Here is a 17924-nt window from a genome sequence, read left to right on the forward strand (position 1 = left end):
TGAAATTTTTAAGGAGAAAGATCACGCCGATAGCAGGACGTGTATTCATTTTTGTTTGCAGAATCAAAATAGTGTCTATGTGTCCTATTAACGAATCAGCACATACTTAAGGGGGTTTCCTAATAGAATTTATGTCTTGTGGACATGAAGGCGTTTTCTGCACAGCAGAAAATTATTTGAACTTGAAAAAAAACGTTTCTTTTGTTTATTTTTTTGGTACTACTTCTTTTGTATTGTTATTCTAGTTTTGCATTCATCAACGTTTAATCTGTTTTGAAAAAAGAAATTAATTAGATCGTATAAGCTCGCCGTAATCCACTCAATTGATAATTATAATCTTAACTCATTTACGAGATATTCTTCCCATTAATAAAATACCATGTTTGGTTGAATATAACTCTGTTATATTATACTCATCTCAATCATATGTAGAATCAACGCTTAATGTACGTCGGTCATACAGTACCTTTGTTTAAAAATCACTAGAATGATAATACTCAACATATAATAGACGCATCATTTGAAGAGGGATACAGTGTTGCCTTATACTGTGCACTTTACAGATAGAACACCTTTTTACAAAAAGCAAGTACATGGTTAGGCAAAACACTCATTAATTGATAACACATACAAGCGGCACAAAGATCAAATAAAGAATCTTACTTGAACAAATATCTTGTACAGAGACACTGTCATCTTAAAGGGACTGTCCAATGGATTATGGTTAGTCCAAATAATAAGACGTAAGCTACCCCGCTTACGATGTAAATCGACCTCATATTTATAGGAGTAGATTATGGTTTGAACAAAACATAAAATTATTGTTTTAGATATTAAAAACGATTATCGCCTTTGATTTAAGGATATAAAAACTCAAAGCAGACAAAAGGAATTATAACACAGCGGCTGGGAATTCCATATTATATTTCAAAAACGCCGTTCGACGTTTTTGACCTAAAAATAAATGTAGCTGAAAATCAGCTGACAAGTCACGTGGTACATGGTACCGTCATTTATTTTTGGCATAGAAATTACATTATTTCTAAAGAAAGAGATTTAGCTTGTTGAGCAAATAATTAATTTTCATTGAATATTTTTGATCAACCAATAAAATATACTTCATATTTAAATCAATATTTTTATTGGAAAATCACTTTTCACAAATACGAATATGCGGTCGAAAACTGAAAGCCATCAGAATTCAAGATGGTTCAGACAAAAACCAGTGCTAGCGCTAAAAAAAGACTAAAAAAACAAGAGATGCAAGGTACAGGTGTAATAAAAGGGAAAGGATACTAGACATTGGTATTCATTGTGAACGATGGAGAAGAGTTAAAGAAGCTACTGGGATTGAAAAGGACGATAAAATGATGGAAATATTGATCGATGCGTAAGTCTTCTTCATTTTCAGTTTGTGTGTCAAAGCAACTTTTCTATAAATTCCCGTTATTATTTTGCTACATAATGAACACGATATGACTTAAACACACACACAAACCCTTTAAGTATAAAAGATTTGTTTTAGAAATGAAATATGCTTTTAAATTTCAGAACTACTTCTGAACTAGAGAGCTTCAACATTTATATTTTGATGTATGCTCCAAAGAGAAATGCTTTCAGGTAAATAAAAAGTTCAATATTTAAAGTGTTTCTTTTTTATTTCATGAACACATGCTCATTGAAAAAAGGAATTTATGCTCTTTCTTTTTGAGAATTTACATTTTAATAATGTAAAAATGATGTACCCTCTGTGATAAGTCTCGTAATACACTGCCTGAATGACTCAAATATGAATATTTTTTAGCTCTGCTGTTTTCGGAGACAACCTGAGGTATTGTCATAGCCAGCTCGTTGTTGTCGTGTTGTCTGCCTGCGTCGTGCTAAAACTTTGACATTTTGCTCTACAATCAAAGTGCTTCCACCTGCAACTTTGAAACTTCATATGTAGATGCTCCTTGATGAGTTCTACACGCCACACCCATTTTTGGGTCACTAGGTCAATGTCACTGTGGCCTTTAAAAAAAAAAATCTGACAAGCTTTTGAAGCCTAGCATGGCACCCATTATGCGGTGCTCTTGTTTCATCATGTGATAGTTAAATTATTTGTGAACAGGATTTTTGTATATGTTCACAGGATGTTTAAACAACTAGTAGTAAATCAAGAAATGAAGTCTGATTATGAATATGTCAAGTCATTGGTGTTGCATTAGTTCATGTCTAGTGTAACATCATCAAAGTCCTAAAGGCAGAGTTATATTTTCTGAGTTTCATTTCTAAAATCATTTTTTTTCAGCTATGCTGTTTATAGATGCAGGTGTCAGTTAGCAGCAATAGATTATTCAAAACACTTGAATCGTCCTGTTTTGTTGGACAAAGAAGGAAATTAGAGGTATTTATATTATTGTTTTTGCCCTGTATGTTTGTTTGTGTGTTTGTTTGCGTCAAACTTTAACATTTTGCCATAACTTTTGCAATATTGAAGATAGTAACTTCATATTTGGCATGCATGTGTATCTCATGGAGCTACACATTTTGAGTGGTGAAAGGTCAAGGTCAAGATCATCCTTCAAGGTCAAAGGTAAAAAAAAACAAATTCAAGAGAAGTAATAAGCTTTAAAGAGTTCATCTGAACCTGTCAAATGATAAAAAAAAAATCAAAGTGGCGCAGTAGGGGAGATAGTGTTTGTCAGAAACACATTTCCTGTTTTTATTAAATTTTGAATTGTAAGGATTAATTTACAGATTTATGTTTACTTATTGAAAGTTTTTATTATTAACAATTCAACTGAATTTACAAACATGATGTATTTAAGCTAAAATTTGACACATTCATGTGATATGAATAATAAGTATACATTTTGCAAACAATGCTCCTGGCATAAAATAACTACTGTAGCATGGTATGCACTGAATCAGTAAATTTATATTTTGGCATATATATTGTCTATAGATCTTAATTCTCGGCTTTGATTTAGCAATTGTCATTTCATTTTTCCAAACATCATGTCAGTTATAAAACAATCTTTCAGGGGAAAGAGTGCACTCAAAAGCTGCTGGTAATTGGAGCACAAGACCTATGAAAAAACCCAAGGAGTATACATACATAACCGGTTTGATCACTGAAGTTACAAATGAATTCACCATAGGCAAGAAAAGAATAAGTGGCAAATGTGAACAGCTGTCTTGACCCCAAAAGAATTAGGTCAACTATAGTCCTTGTCACACCTCCACCTTCATCGATACTTAGTGATCAGCATGTCTCTAGATTGAGAAAAGCGAAAAAAAAGAATTGTTGCCCAAGACGTGTTTGATGTTCATTTGAAGTTGACGCAGAAGTTATCTTTGTTAGATAACTATTAAGTTTCACATCTTTAGTGTTAATATAATTTTAGAAGTGTTTTGAAAATGTACAATCTTACATAATGTTATAAATAATGAATGCTCTTGGTTGTACAATGCAATGACATTTTTCAGGAAGTTTTAATATTGAATTTAGCATGAAATATTTTTATGTCCCCCACTATAGTAGAGGGGGACATATTGTTTTTGCCCTGTCTGTTGGTCTGTCTGTCTGTCTGTTTGCGCCAACTTTAACATTTTGCAATAACTTTTGCCATATTGAAGATAGCAACTTGATATTTGGCATGCATATGTATCTCATGGAGCTGCACATTTTGAGTGGTGAAAGATCAAGGTCAAGGTCATCCTTCAAGGTCAAAGGTCAAATAAATGGGTCAAAATCGCTAATTTAATGTACACTTTTGCAGTATTTTAATTTTCAAGATAGCAACTTGATATTTGGCATGCATGTGTATCTCATGGAGCTGCACATTTTGAGTGGTGAAAGGTCAAGGTCATCCTTCAAGGTCAGAGGTCAAATATATGTGGCCAAAATCGCTTATTTTATGAATACTTTTGCAATATTGAAGATAGCAACTTGATATTTGGCATGCATGTGTATCTCATGGAGCTGCACATTTTGAGTGGTGAAAGGTCAAGGTCAGAGGTCAAATATATTTGGCCCAAATCGGTTATTTTATGAATACTTTTGCAATATGGAAGATAGCAACTTGATATTTGGCATGCATGTGTATCTCATTGAGCTGCACATTTTGAGTGGTGAAAGGTCAAGGTCATCCTTCAAGGTCAAGTATATGGGTCAAAATTGCGCATGTAAGGTCTCTTCTGCAATATTGAAGCTAGCAATTTTATATTTGAAATGCATGTGTATCTCAAGGAGCTGCACATTTTGAGTGGTGAAGGGTCAAGGTCAAGGTCATCCTACGAGGTCAACATCATATACGGGGACATTGTGTTTCTCAAACACATCTTGTTTTATTTTTAATATATTTTGTGCGATTTTTATCAATACATTTTTACACATATAAAGAACACAATTTTTCTTACAAAAAGTTTCGTTTTTTGTTTGATTATCGATACGTGTTTTTCATTGTTTTCTTTATAGCCTGTATTTAATAAACCATTGTAGTCAATGTCTCTAAGCCTCTTATAATTGACCTTGAGAGTAGTTTCTTCTTTAATTATCGATACTATGAATGTGATAGTGTATCCAGATATGCCTCAGTGTTCTATTTACACATTAACATTTAATACTTTTTAATGGCCATACTCATTTGAAATGCAAATCACCTAAATAATTAATTGCCATCATCATACACTCGAACCAACTCCTGTCACATTTCTATGTGCATGTATTGAGTTCGATCCATTTTTCAGATGAATATAATACAAAATAAAAAAAAATATTCAAACTTCCATGCATGGGCCAACAAGTTCTTATCACACTGAATAAAATACCTCAATTGTATATCAATTTAATAGATATGAAATACTCGGCTGAGCTAAAATGTAGACGGTCTGCACAGGTTACTACATAAAGAAAGCACACAAGATACAAAACATGGTTGAACAATAACAAGATACTATTTTTTAAATTTTCAACAGCAACTTGTTGCTTTTTTATTGATTTCGAAATGTTTATTCATGCATTAGCATATGTCATAGTTTGAAATGTTATTTAAGAAACCTAATCTAACAAAATATCAAGTGTGAAACAAAATGACTGGAAATAAGAATAAACAATGGCTGTTTGTAAAACTTGCATGCCCCCCATATGGGCTGTCAGTTGTAGTGGCAGCCATTGTGTGAATACGTTTTTTGTCACTGACCTTGACCTAGTGACCTGAATATCAATAGGGGTCATCTGCCAGTCATTATCAATGTACCTATAAAGTTTCATGATCCTAGGCGTAAGCACTTGAGCTATCATCCGGAAACCATTTTACTGGTTTTAGTCACCTTGACCTTTGACCAAGTGACCTGAAAATCAATAGGGGTCATCTGCGAGTCATGATCAATGTACCTATGAAGTTTCATGATCCTAGGCGTAAGCGTTCTTGAGTTATCATCCGGAAACCATTTAGTGGACGGACGGACCGACATGAGCAAAATAACATACCCCCTCTTCTTCGAAGGGGGGCATAATAAAAAAATCAAAATGCAAACTTAAAATTGAATACAAGCAAAAGATATAAAAAATCAGAATACAAACAGGTAATACACTATTGACTGTTTTTTATGAACGGTCTTTTCAAGCAAACGTTACCATTTTCAAACTCATCCAAAATATCATTGAGACCAATCTTTTGACCAAATTTCATGAAGATTGGACAATAAATGTGGCCTGTAGAGTTTTAACTAGGCAAATGTAGACGCTGCACGACGGACAAAAGGCGATCACAAAAGCTCACCATGCGCACATTGTGCTCAGGTGAGCTAAAAAGTGTAAAAATCAAACTATTAAGTTCAAACAAGAAAATAAAAATAAGTATACAAGAAATGAATTTTGATATTCAATTAGTTTATTTACATAGTATTCTTAAGAAATATGTCATTGCTTCTTTTATTTCTTTCATCTTACAATCCAGAGTACTCATGGCATTTCATTCCAAATGACACGCAAGTAACGTACAAATGTAAAAACTGCTGTGCAAGTTTTAATAATAAACTAGCACATTTCACACAAATTGGTATTTCAAAACAAAATGCATAGAACTGAAAAATTCAAATGATTAAGCATAATTCAAATGCTTTGCATAAATATAAATGTTTCAAAAAAGAGGCGAGAACAAAAAATATTCAAAACTAAGAAAGTTCTATGTCTGATAAATGAAAAAGAATAGCAACTAGGCTTTTTGTAAAACATGCATGCCCCCCCATATGGGCTGTCAGTTGTAGTTGCAGCCATTGTGTGAATACGTTTTTTGTCACTCTGACCTTGACCTTTGACATAGTGACCTGAAAATTAGTAGGGGCCATCTGTCAGTCATGATCAATGTACCCATGAAGTTTCATGATCCTAAGCCTCATTATTCTTGAGTTATCATCAGGAAACCATTTTACTATTTCGAGTCACTGTGAGCTTGACCTAGTGACCTGAAAATCAATAGGGGTCATCTGCCAGTCATTATCAATGTACCTATGAAGTTGCATGATCCTAGGCGTAAGCATTCTAGAGATATCATCCGGAAACCATTTTATTGTTTCGAGTCATTGTGTCCTTGACCTAGTGACCTGAAAATCTAAAGAGGTCATCTGCCTGTTATGATCAATTTACCTATTAAGTTTAAAGATCATAGGCGTTAGCATTCTTGAGTTATCATCCGGAAACCGTTTTACTGTTTCTAGTCACTGACCATTGACCTAGTGACCTGAAAATCAATAGGGGTCATTTGCCAGTCATGATCACCAGTCATGATCAATGTACCTATGAAGTTTCATGATCCTAGCCCTTAACGTTCCTAAGTTATCATCTGGAAACCATCTGGTGGACGGACCGACATGTGCAAAACAATAAACCCCCTCTTCTTTGAAGGGGGGCATAAATATGCAAAATTGTTAGAACACTGGGCCTTCACCTGGTATGAAGCCTGTATACTGGCCTGAAAGACTAGGAAACTTCTCCCTTATTAATTTAACACAACATGCTGGTACAGTTCTTCTGTCTCCAGCAGTCAGTTTCCCATGCATTAAGATGGTAAATTGTCTGTATGCAGCATGTCTGAACGATTTATTTACATCTTCTAGTGTCTCTGCATAAAAGGAAAACACATCTTGTCGATACTGCTGCTGACTGTAGAGGGTCATCCTATCCAGCACCGATAGAGTCATCTCCTACAAAGAAATTATTGCAGATTTTACTATAAATTTCTTGCAAATGTAACTCCAATCAGCAGTCAGTGAGACAGCACACTAGACTATATGAGTGTCATCCCAGAGTAGCCTGTGCAGTCCACACAGGCTCATCACGGGCAACACCTTCCGCTTTTATGACATTTTTTGTTAAAATGTCTCTTCTTAGCAAAAATCCAATTTAGGCGGAAAGTGTCGTCCCTGATTAGCCTGTACAGACTGCACAGGCTAAGTTGCACGACACTTTACGCACATGCATTATGCCCAGTTTTCTAAGAACGCGACTCATATAAAGGGGTGGAAAGGTGTTGATGGTATCAATGCAATGGATCAATGGAGTACAAAATATTGAAATGGTATGCAAACTTAACAATTTTTAAGCAAAAAAGAGAGTTCCTTCCTTTACTCATGTAAAAACATAAATTGTATTGAATAAAATAGCAAGATGAGAAACAACTACACAATGTCTTAGAACTTAGCATCTTTGTTGGCATTAGCTGAAATTCATTTTAATAAGCCAATAATGATTCAGTAAATGATTTTCCCACATGACAAAATTGCCTTTATAGCAGGATTAATTTTAAAGATGGGATATTTAATAGGTTTGCATGGTGGAACATTATTGACCCATTACTTAGTCCTTGTTATAAACCAATATGACGCTGCAAAACTTCAGATATTCAGTTACAGAAACTCATAATACATGAATCTTACTCACAGGTCTTTGACTTGAGCATAATTCTGGGACCATCCCACAGCAAACTCGATCTTCCACTCTCTCGTATTGTGGGCATCTGTGACAAGAGCACCACTCCGGACTGGACACAGGTCTTGTTCCTTTTTCTCTTTCCTTTTTGATAAAATTCTAGCAATATCTAAATTCTTTCCTTTCGGTGACTGTAAGACTTTCAATTATTCCCTGAAATTACACAGTTAAACTCAGTACCAAATTCAAGAATCAGTATAACACAAAAGTAATCAATTAACCCTAAACATTAACTGATCTTGAGAGATTGGATATTAATAACTAGTGCATAACTGTCACTGAAATTCAATTATAAAATCCTCAGGGTAAAAATATGACCACATGAAATAAACTTATGATTATTTCAGAACTTACCCTCAATTAAGTATTGACTTGATATCAAAATTAAAAAACAGCACTAAATGATATTAAAGCAAATTCTAGTGAGTTGGTGCAAAAAAGCTTTGTTTTTGACAATGTTTAAATAAAAATCTACATTGCCACAGAAAATTTTAGGGAAGTGAACACAACAATAACTTGCAGTTTTTTTGTGAAAAAATAAGTCTCCCTCACAAAGTTCTTCATGAGCAAAATGGCCAGTTTTCTATTAGAGTCTCAAACAAACTAGGTGTAAGGAGCAGAATTTATGGTGAACAAATAACTATTTGGCATATAACATTATTGGAAATGACTTCAGTGATACTGAAATTATACTTAATACAGTGCTACCTTTCCAAAGTAGCCCTTACTTGAGGGCAAGAATGGGGAGACATAATGATCAAATGATTGTTTAATTATGTATTGTTATTATTCCAATCTACATGCATGCTTATTAATCTGATATAAGCTTTAAACTAGAATTCTTCTGTCTATATTTTCAACAAACACAAAAAACAAACCTTAGATTTTTTTTCTTGTTCTTCATGGACATAACAGCGCCCTTTCACTTTCTTACTTCCTCTTTTCCTTCCCTTTCATTTGGTTCTTAAATCATCCTAAAAAAGATTTAACATGACATGTTTGAAAATAATACATGATTAAATTTCAATTAGCAGTCTTCGAATTAGACTATAAGCCCGAAGCCCGAGTCGATTCTTGGGACGGTCGGTCGATAATAAATGCATTTTAAATAGCCCGATCGGTCGATTAAATATTTGAGCTTAAAATTGTCAACAAAGTGAAAAAAATACATCAACACCGGTCAGCCACTTTGTGTTAAAAAAATAATCAATGGAAGAAGTCGGTACAAGTCGTTAGCCAATCAACACGTCTGTGTTCCACTCTTACATAGACTCCGGACATGGACGATTTTATTGGCAGTTTTTGAGTGGTTAGCGGATAGCGCGGACATGATCGGTAACTGACACAAAATCTTCGCTACTTTTCGAAAATCGTACGAGTCAGCGAAAGGTTGCAAATGAAAAATTGATCGATTAGCAAAATAAAGCACTGCAGTTGCATATAGTTAAGCAATATGTTAACAAAATTATATATTTATTACGTATTTCCTAGGTAAATGGTTTTCATTTTTTGGAATCTAACGATATGCACATTTTATTTTATGTGCAAAACACATACATTTTTTCGGACTGTCGTGTTCGGATACAGTATTGTTGTCGACTATTTTCAACGTTCTTTATGAACATTTCTATTGTATGACGAATACACATGCGGTGATACAAATGGTATGATATATAAAATTTCGCATTGTATTCACCAGAAATTGCAACTAGAAAGACTAAAAAATACAATTAGTTAGGGCTCGGGGCGCTTACAACTCTCTTAGATTTTTTTTTTATGATTAAGGACAAATGTCCTGAAAAAATGACCATTTAGGACACCTGTCCAGAGGAAATTGTGACCAATGATGCAATCTGAAACACTGAGATATGGAGATGTCAGCGGAGCATGCCTTTGCTGTTGCTTTCAAACACGAATAATACATGTTGTACTCATTAGAAGTAGTTGTTTCTGATTGGAAAAGGAATTTTTTTTGTTCCTGGCCAAAAAAGTCATAACTTTTATGTTGACCTTTTCGGGCTATTGAAAATGTTTTCGGGCTATTATTTTTTTTATCTGATAAGCCCGAAGGGCTATTGGTCTTTAATATTTAGCGTGAAGACTGATTAGCATGTCCAAACATATACAAAGTTGTAAGGTATGCATTTCAGGTACGTTGTTGTTTCAAGTTTATCTTACGAGTAACTTCATATCATATGGACTGCATAGAATGTGTTTTCATATAATACTGTAAATGAATGAACGGACAAACGCAGGAGCGAAAAAAATGAAAGATGCATTTTAAACAGCACTGACACTTATGAGTATGCATGAACTGACTTTTTAGGATTTAAAACAGCAATACCACTCTATTGATTATTCGACAAGAAACATTTTCAGTACTATGTATATATGTTTCTCTAAAACACAGAGAGGAAACAGTAAAATTATGATTTTATAAATAATTGTAATTCAAATTATTTAAGTTACCTCTCTCTCACTGAGTGGTTCTCCTTCAGACTCATCAGAACTTGAAGGAACAAAAGCCAGTACAGGTTCCTAAATATAAATAAACATCCAGGAGTTACATATTGCAATGCAACAAATATAAATAGCCAAGTAAGAAGATAGAAATAAATAACACCTCATCAGAAAAAGATATAGAAGTTTGGACTTCCAACTTTATCAGGTAGTGAAAGTTTGTTACAAGTTTGTATTTCCAAGAAAACCTTATAAAGATATGAAGTATAATTAGTGCAAATATTCTGCTGTGATCATTTATAAAAGTGTTATGTTGGAATAAACAAAAATTTTATCTAAGCACCCACTTAGTTCCAGGTGAATCACTTAAAAGATGAGGTTAAATTTTAGAATGAGAAGTATAAAATATAACTCACTACCTGCACTTAATCATCAAATAAAAGCAATCTTACATTGTCAGACGTGCTATGGTGTTCCAGTGTCCCCTTAGTTGTTGTTGCTAATGTATCAACTTTCTGGCAGGATGTTTTCCTTTACCCTTCTGTAGACTTGAATCCTGAGTGTAACAAATAAAACATCATGCATTTGATAAAAACCAAGTAATGCAGAAAATCTAATAAATAAGAGCAAAAAGAGTAACCCTAAAATGACAAAAACATGATGTCAATGTCATGACCTAATCACATGAGTTATAGTGCATTTCTTGATTTACTACATGTTATTTGCAACCACAGCCTACATCCACAGATTTCAGACCTAAATATTGTGAAGAAAAGCAAAAAATCCTACAATACTAAGCCAAGGTTGCTGTTCAACTCTCAGGCCTTTACAATAATAGTTCTAACTTGTAAATCATAATGGGTTATAGTCAAACCTGCATTTATAAACACAGAGCGGACAAGGGTGATATTATTATTTCTTCTTAGTTTGGCTGGTCACAAATAGATATACATAACTTACTATACCCCTCCGGTTGACCAGGTGGGAGATTTTATCAAATAACTGGCATATAATTAAAATGTGTACACACAACAGCATTAAAATTAACTTACTGAATCTGTGTCCTGAAAATACAACAACATTCTCTTAGATGGCTGTCTCACGCGTTTACTTCTTCTCATCTCTCCCTCTGTTTTTGCCTAAATAAAAAAACATAAACACAAATACACTGACTTATTTGTGCTTTAGGATCTGGGTACGAATTTACTTTGGAAGAATCCACTGGCTTCTATTAGCAAAATTTAAAAGTTAATGAAAAACGTACATTGCAAAATAAACTACACACAATTCAAAAGTCACAACGAGAAATTCATAAAATCAAAATACGTTAAATTGATTCTCATGTTCATGCATTCGAGTCGTCTACTAAGTACTATCGTCTAATTTGGAAACCAGCGACATTTACTAGATTTAGCATCGAATTGCAAGGTAAAGACCAACAATTCGCTACCATTCAACGACAGATAAACTCATCTTGTTGAATTAAATAAAATCAGATCGGAATCTTAATAAATTATATTTTATTAAATCAATAAAACAATATTTTCTTACTGGTTCGCTCATTGTAGATTTTGAAGCCTCCGCCATTTTGTTTGTTTGTGTCTGAATCACGTGACACGAAGCGCGAAATAGAAATAGAAAGGGATTTCCTAAGGTAGACGCAAACGTCGTAATACAATTTGGCTGTTGCTCTTTAGTTTTGTAGTTTTTAGCAAAAGGTTGAGTTGCATATGGTTCAAATTAACGAATGTTATTAATTAATCTCAAAATAATAGCCTTCTAAATTCAGTAAACTAATCCATTGGACAGTCCCTTTAAACTGGTTATTATTTTGTGATTATAGAAGTAAAAAGCATTACATTTTCCAGCCTTGCCCATTGTAGTCCCCGATTTGCAGACACAGTATCCTTTGCCACATTCGGAGTTGGCATCCGAATCTGAGCAGGTGGTAGAGCCCGGTTCGCACGCTGAAAAGGAAATGTTTACTCAAAACAATCACATCTAATATAAAATATGAGCATTTACTAACATCGTCTGTCAATAAACACCCTCTTGATAGGTACAGGTCATTACTAGGATACATCTTATGATCTTGAAAACACAAGGAGATAATAATGATCTTATTGTGTAGATCCTGGTAATGTCCTTAACAGGGTTATATGTTAGATTTAATCATCTTAAAGCCGAAAACAAAATGAACGTCAAGTTCTTACATTTTGGAGCGCACGACGAGAGTGCTCCAGCAGTGTAGATCGCCCCACATGCGCACACAGGAGCTGCTACAGCAGTATTGCAGTAGCCACCGGGTAGGTTCGCACATTCACCACCGCTTGCAGTGCAGACAGCACCCACACCTGGTTACATAAAGATCATCGAAGCAAAAAAATGTAATGGTTCTCTTCACCCTCACTTAAGTATACTCAAAGTAACTTAATATTTCAATAAATGAGGATATCATTTTATTTTTAATGAAACATAATTGAATCATGCAGTTGAGCGGGTCCTACTACTATAACTTTTCTCTAATTTATAACCTTTGCCAATTGTTACCCTCCTTTTATCATAAAAGAGCCCTAAAATGCATACTTTTTATTATTGTGCTATTAAAAAGGTATGATTATTGGCAAGCCTCTCATTTGTATAGTTTACCTCAAGCTGTAATTTACTATCCGACTTACCGCAAGATTGGTGTCTCTAAGGTAGACCTAAGTAATAGACTGTTTCAGTGATTTTGTTTCCGATCTGTTGCTAAGGTGAACTGATTACTCGTACGCAGAACTACTAATCAATAACACCCAAGCCTATTAGCATTATGCTGAATTACTGTGGGTGTCTATTTGCCGTCCATTGTTTGAGACTCAACTAAATTAGGCTAAAGCACTTAGGGAGCTATTGGTACGGCGTATTTAGGTTACATATACTTCAATTCTAATATATCTAAATCAAATCTCATTATTTGTGAATGACCATACCAATTTCAGCTAAGTTTGGTATTGGGTTTGATACCATTAGTAAAACTAACAGCTTTGCCTCTTTTCATGCAAACAATTCATATTTGCCCGTTTCGCAACGCATAGACTTAACTATTCATTGCATAATTCCCAAACTTTCATAGTTTGTGTATAAACATCATATTTCAGCGAAAGCTAAACAAACGCCGAATTGTGATACACACATGGGGCTATTGACCTTTGTATGCACAAGAAATACAAAAGATGAGTATTATTTAGGATATTTGAATGTTATTTTCATCAGATCTTGACCAATATTGCAGTGTGTGTATGTGACATTACTATTAAAGGTTAGGTCAAATGCAGCATTGTAGCATATGTAAAAGAGCTCTTGCCTTTTTTGAGAAAAAAAGCAAAAATTCAACATTATTGAAGATAGGGACTTTATCAAATTTACACCAATCTTGCACAATATGTCAATAACCATAGTAACAAATATGCAACAAGTGAGTCACGATGCCCTTTAAAGGGACCTTTTCGCAGATTTTGGCAGATATTGAAGTGTGTCATTAAATTCTTTATTTAGATAAATATAAGCATCGGATCTAAAAAGTGCCAGTAAAAAGCAAGAATACACTTAAAAAAAGAAAAACAGTAACCCTCAACTGGGCTCGAACCCATGACCCCTGGAGTGAAAGTCTAAAGCTTAGACCACTCGGCCATCCGTATTTATACAATTAGTCATGCTTTTTGTACTTTATATGAGCAATCCTCGTAGAATCACAAAATATTACGACAACAAGAGAACTCTCCAAATTATTAAATCGTTTCTCGTTGAAACGTTTATCATTTCAGGTTTTTAAATCGTCAGGAGATGCATATAATGGATATTTTAGAGCATGGTAAATGTTCAGTATTACTGCGTCCTCACAAATATCATAACCACACCGAAAATTTGCGAATCTGAAACAATATTTTAAAATTGTGTCAATTTACCAAAACGTGAAAAGGTCTCTTTAAGCGCTAACTTTAGTTAACGACGCACGGCGATTTAAACGATAGCTCTTCATAAAACCATATACTATCTTCCCCATCAGAAGATCAAAAATACTCAGGTGAGAACTAAGGGTATGACTCTTTTGTTATATACTTTTTGTTGTAACAACGGTATGAAAACCCGTTATTTCCTTCTATTGAGAGCCAAAATCGCGGCTTTTGCTATACTATTTCTCAGATGGTCGTAAGTCATCCTGTATAGGCGTGCGCAGGTGAATGTGTGTTTTAACTTTGTAATTCCTATGTGTGTTGTGAAATTACTTCTTAATTACAATCTGTGCAATGCAGCATGCAAGGTACCAACCTGGCTGACACGTAGCCTTTGTTCCAGATGAGAAGATTCCGTAGTTTGCTTTACAGGCACATGCAAGACTTGTACACACCGTATTGGCATCAACGCTGGAGCATTCACTTCCGCCGACTGTACAGACTGCATTCACAATTAAATATGAATAACTTATTACTTGTGTTTGATTTAAAATGGTTTCAAATCTTTAATGTATTAAATTAATGATACAAATTAAAATATTGAAACCACGTACCATTTTACATGTTGTTTTACTTATGCCTCTGTTACGATGTTAAATATGTATACTTTAAGGAGATCAATAATTATATTAATTACAAAAGGGTGAATACATTCTATAATAAACTGAACTTACCTTTAGCCGTGCAACTGGCGCCTGTGGGAAAAATCGTAGCGCACGTACACACCGAGGGGGTCACTCCAATGTTGCAGTAAGAATTAGACAATGCGCTGCACTCTCCACCACTAGCAGTGCAAGTGCCAGTAATCACTGCAAAAAATAAACACCGACATAAAACGTTTTACCTCAGTAATATTACCACCAGGATAACATATTCAAGTACCAACGACACAAATGCTAAAACTGCTAATTACGTTGCTATTTTTCCAACAAAAAACACCGCCATCAACAACACGATCACGGTGTCTGTTACTACCTTTACCGCCACCACCAACTTCTACTACTAATAATACTAATACCACTTCTACTAATACTAGTACTACTTGCACAATCGCCACTTTTAATACAATAATTATGAAAACTACAACACCACATCTACTGCCATCCGCAACGGCAATCTACACCAGAAGAATCACTAACGCCAGCGCCACAATAAACAAAACGAAAACACACACTTAAGCCACAGCCACTACCTACAACCACATCACTACTGCCTCGTGTCATCAAGATAGCCATCGTAACATATTTAGGCATATATGCCCGCATGCTGATCTTACCTATTGCTGTGCAGGAATTCGCCCCGGATGCCCCTTTGTGGGTTGGACGGCATGCGCACTTTTTATCGGACCCACAATAACCGTTTGTGAGACATTCTGCATTGGCAGCACATGTACTTCCAACGTCTATTTAAGACAATCGATTGTTATAAGATTCCGTCAAACCAATGGCAACAATAAATGAAAAATTATAAAGAAAGACTTGGAAAATAATCATGCAATCTTTATTGGCGATGTATACAACAGTCTGATCGTTCATTTAGAAGAAAAAAGTTCTAAATATTATAATTGTTCCAAGATTTAAGTATTACACAAATATTTATAACTTATTTTGTGTTCTTTCTGGTGGGAAAGGTGATCCAGTGACTTAAATTGTGCATGGCCTTTTTAATTATACTGCAAATGTTAATAAGTGGCTACTTACTGCCTATACAAATGGATGGGCCCGTGTAGCCGGTCATACATTCACATGTGTCTGTGTTCGAGGCCTTAACCATGTATTTGCTGCTATCGCAAATGCACTTCAAACCGCTACCTGCTGTTTGCTCTTTGCATACTGTCCCAGCAACGGTGCAAGTGTCGTCAATTGTGCAAGTTAATCCAAATCCCACTGTAGCAGAGAGGTTAAATAAAACATTTACTATGTGTCATTCAACCACATCACGAAACATAGTTCATAATCATTCGATACTTAATAAAGTTTTATAAAATCGTGTGTTTTCCCACTTACCAGTTTTACTCCATGGACATAACTTGAACATACTAAATATAACAGCTTATTGCATTGTGGTTTCAAAAAAGAATATTTTTTAAGTGTTTTGCCATATAAATTAAATAAATCTAAGTAAACAATTGTACCCGTGGGGCGTGGCCAGCGACATCATTAGAACAAACTTGGTAAAAAGCCCTTTTACGATGTTGCATATCAAATCATATACATCTGATCCTTGTGGTTGCAGAGGAGTTATTTCTATGTTGCTTTACAAATAAAGGCTATATATTCTGACCATTGTGCCTTGGTCAATTCGATGCCGTAGCCATGATCTGAACATAATTTGTACATGTGCAACACATTTTGTATGGACAACTATCTGATGACACATGCCAAATATCAAAGTCGTGTTAATGCAGAGAATAATATGTCAAACTTTATTTTTATGTATATTTCTAACGTGACCAGCATTGGGTGGAATATTTTGAACATAGACGCTTAAAAATTCACAATGAGGCCCGTGATACGATGTTATTCCTTTGGGTATTGCAGTTTCGTAAGAGAAGTGTGTTTTATCGTTTGATAATTTTAATTATAATTTTGCAGCAAACCGGGACGATGGGACCTCTTTGAAATAGGGCCATCCAATAATGATTCCTGTAAATTATGGCGGAAAAGAGCGGTATAGGAGATGTCGTGACGATAGGTGCGATCACCACTGACTCAGGTTAACTTAACTAAACTATTCTAATACGTTACCAGCGGCTGCGTTTGTGTACTGTACACAAGTCAAAGCAAACACCGCACACCAAGTCTGGATGGCAACCTCAAACAAGCATTTACAGAAATTTAAAAGTTCAATATTTTGAATAGTTCATTTATTCAATACATATTTCATTTGAAACCTTTAAGTTACGTTGTTGGAAGCTGACTGATAACTATTGCTATTCAAACAAAACACTTAATATTATTAAAAGATACATTATTTTCAAAATTGAAAACTTTTGTAAACTTTATTCATTCAATCATTCTAACAAACGAGAATATGTGCACGTGTGATATATTTGCTTGACATGTGCATCAACTAAATGATAATGTGCATAGAATTTCAATAGGATACAATATAGGTTGGTATCGTTTTATATAATTATGCATTTCACACTCGAACGTGTATTATTTCGCTCTTAGTTTATACGCGGTGATTCATATAATCGATTATCAGATACAATTAGTTTTCCATGGTAACAGCCTTTATTTTCTTATAATTGCACGAACATTATACAAAACTAAAAACTTAAGACTATTTATTATTTTCATAATATCGGCATGAACACTGAAACTTAAAAAAAAAGTGTTTATCAGAGACATCTTTTATTATATTCTATGAATATGATTAAAACAAGTTTTTGTTTATTTCATAATGGTCATTACGTATCTAAACAATGCTTGTAAAATAAATCCTAAAACTGATATTCCTAAACGACCACAACATGTCATTTAAAA

At 34.4% G+C, this 17924-nt stretch overlaps 2 long non-coding RNA genes across 2 annotated transcripts; one reads left to right on the forward strand and one right to left on the reverse strand.

Moving 5' to 3' along the window:
* The first annotated feature begins 1000 nt into the window (after nt 1-1000).
* LOC127881255 (uncharacterized) lies at nt 1001-4493 on the forward strand. The gene is made up of 4 exons (XR_008049980.1): nt 1001-1390; nt 1552-1620; nt 2294-2389; nt 3030-4493. It is a non-coding gene; the product is annotated as an uncharacterized LOC127881255 (long non-coding RNA).
* Nucleotides 4494-5835: 1342 nt separating this feature from the next.
* Nucleotides 5836-16278, reverse strand: LOC127881254 (uncharacterized). Its single transcript, XR_008049979.1, has 12 exons — nt 16134-16278; nt 15710-15835; nt 15108-15242; nt 14750-14875; nt 12652-12792; nt 11990-12405; nt 11491-11577; nt 10891-10994; nt 10448-10516; nt 8857-8952; nt 7931-8131; nt 5836-7194 (listed from the first exon to the last, which is right to left on the reverse strand). It is a non-coding gene; the product is annotated as an uncharacterized LOC127881254 (long non-coding RNA).
* Nucleotides 16279-17924: the final 1646 nt, after the last annotated feature.

The sequence above is a fragment of the Dreissena polymorpha genome, chromosome 5 (assembly GCF_020536995.1).
Source record: "Dreissena polymorpha isolate Duluth1 chromosome 5, UMN_Dpol_1.0, whole genome shotgun sequence".
Lineage (NCBI taxonomy): Eukaryota > Metazoa > Mollusca > Bivalvia > Myida > Dreissenidae > Dreissena > Dreissena polymorpha.